Consider the following 2,835-nt stretch of genomic DNA (forward strand, 5'->3'; position numbering starts at 1 on the left):
GCTTTGTGTTTATGGGAAAATTGTGAGGAACTATATCCCAAGCTGAACTCAGAATCATAAATTATTTAGATTTCCGTGGTGGGATCTTCATTTCTTTAGGGAAAGAAATCTTTTATATATATATATATATATATATATATATATATATATATATATATATATATATATATATATATATATATATAGTATATATATATATATTATTTTTTTTTTTTTTTCCAGGTCAGTGATAAGTAACATTTTTCCGGCCTGAAATAGGACGGAGAAGAAAGTTCTCAAGAGCTTTTAAGACCAGGGATAATTCCATGTCTCTTTTTAGGGAACTTTTTGAAAAAGCGAATTTTCCCCATCATACCAACTTGTGTAAAGTTCACTGAAGATGGAGCGCTTCAGTTATAGTAGTGACGTTCACACATACAAAAAACATACTTCAGTTCCATATATAAATATATATATATAATATAAATATATATATATATATATGTGTGTGTGTATATCATATTTATATATATATATATATATATATATGATATATATATCTATATATATATATATATATATATATATATATATATACACACACATACACATATATATAATGTAAAACTTCAAGATTTCTTCTAAATAGTAATTGTAAAATGTAGTATTAAGCTGACTTTGTTATATAATATATATATATATATATATATATATATATATATATATATATATAGATATATATATATATATATATATATATATATATATATATATATATTCAGAATTAGTTTAGCTACATTTTTTAACTATTTTTTAGGGAAATCTGAAATTATATAAATAAATCTGATATTCCCTTCTGAAGTAAGTTATTTCGCATAAATACCCAAAACTGAATATTTCTAATTCAAAATGATACAAAGGTTTTATTGTTTTTGAAGGTAGCATTACGTTAAAATAGGCGCGTGATGGTCACCTTACACAAGCAAATAATACCAGGGTACTTTATAAGTTCTGAAAAGGAAAAAAGTATTGAATGGGACCTCGTCCCTCATTGCTGCAAAACAACATTAACATGTAACTAATTGACTAATGGATGTAAGGAGAAAAATGATCTAGTGCAGTGAACTTCAACTTCCGTGCTATTCGAACAGCTATCCAAATATATAGATTTCACGATCTGGGTAGCGCAAGGGGTGAAGGTGTTATACTTTTTTTATTATTATTATTTTTCAACTTCTATGAAATTCTAGTGGCAACATTTTTGAATGGCCTTTCACCCTGTCTCTTTGAACATACCTTCTAGGTTTAGGAAAACTTTTCTCCCAACTACACTTTGAAAAGGGACTTTTGGGAATTCGTGATAAAAAAGTATATGCATCGTACAATATTCCAATGGACGTCGGTTTTCCACCTTTTTGATGGTCGCAGTCCATTCAAGACTAAAGTTTGAATAAATATGTGCAATGAAAAGTACAAAATGTGTATTCAGAAAGTTCAAATGGGTGCGTTTTTTCACATTTTATTATTTTCCAGACGCAAGAAATATAGAGATTCGAAAATTGATCAAACGATATAGAGTTGATATATTTTCATATTGGTAAAATTGCCTTATTATGTCATTAAGATATGTATAGTTCTGTTAAAAACCAGATAAAGGCACGATAAGACTCATGGAGTTTAATTTCTGCAGCGTTAAAATGGACCCAGTCTCTCTCTCTCTCTCTCTCTCTCTCTCATCATCCCCCCCCCCCCTCTCTCTCTCTCTCTCTCTCTCTCTCTATATATATATATATATATATAAATATATATATATATATATATATATATATATATATATAATATATATATATATACTATATATATGTTATATATATATATATATATATATATATATATATATATATATATATATATATATATATACATATATATAATCTATATATAAAACTTCAAGATTTCTTCTAAATAGTAATTGAAAAATGTAGTGTTAAACTGACTCTGTTATATATATATATATTATATATATTATATATATATCTATATAATATCTATATATATATATATATATCAGAATTAGTTTAACTACATTTTTAACTATTGTTAGGGATTGGGGAATCTGAATTATATGAATCAAAATCCGATATTCCCTTCTGAAGAAAGTTATATCACATAATACCCAAAACTTAATATTTCTAATTCAAAATGATACAAAGGTTTTATTGTTTTTGAAGGTAGCATTACGTTAAAATAGTCGCGGGATGGTCACCTTACACAAGCAAATAATACCAGGGTACTTTATAAGTTCTGAAAAGAAATAAGTATTGAATGGGACCTCGTCCCTCATTGCTGCAAAACAACATTAACATGTAACTAATTGACTAATGGATGTAAGGAGAAAAATGATCTAGTGCAGTAAACTTCAACTTCCGTGCTATTCGATCAGCTATCCAAATATATAGATTTCACGATCTAGGTAACGCATGGGGTGAAGGTGTTATACTTTTTTTTTATTATTATTTTTCAACTTCTATAAAATTCTAGTGGCAACATTTTTGAATGGCCTTTCACCCTGTCTCTTTGAACATACCTTCTAGGTTTAGGAAAACTTTTCTCCCAACTACACTTTGAAAAGGGACTTTTGGGAATTCGTGATAAAAAAAAGTATATGCATCGTACAATATTCCGTTGGACGTCGGTTTTCCACCTTTTTGATGGTCGCAGTCCATTCAAGACAGAAGTTTCAATAAATATGTGCAATAAAAAAGTACAAAATGTGTATTCAGCAAGTTAAAATGGGTGCGTTTTTTTTTTATTTATTATTTTCCAGACGCAAGAAAATATAGAGATTCGAAAATT

The sequence above is a fragment of the Macrobrachium nipponense genome, chromosome 43 (assembly GCF_015104395.2).
Source record: "Macrobrachium nipponense isolate FS-2020 chromosome 43, ASM1510439v2, whole genome shotgun sequence".
Lineage (NCBI taxonomy): Eukaryota > Metazoa > Arthropoda > Malacostraca > Decapoda > Palaemonidae > Macrobrachium > Macrobrachium nipponense.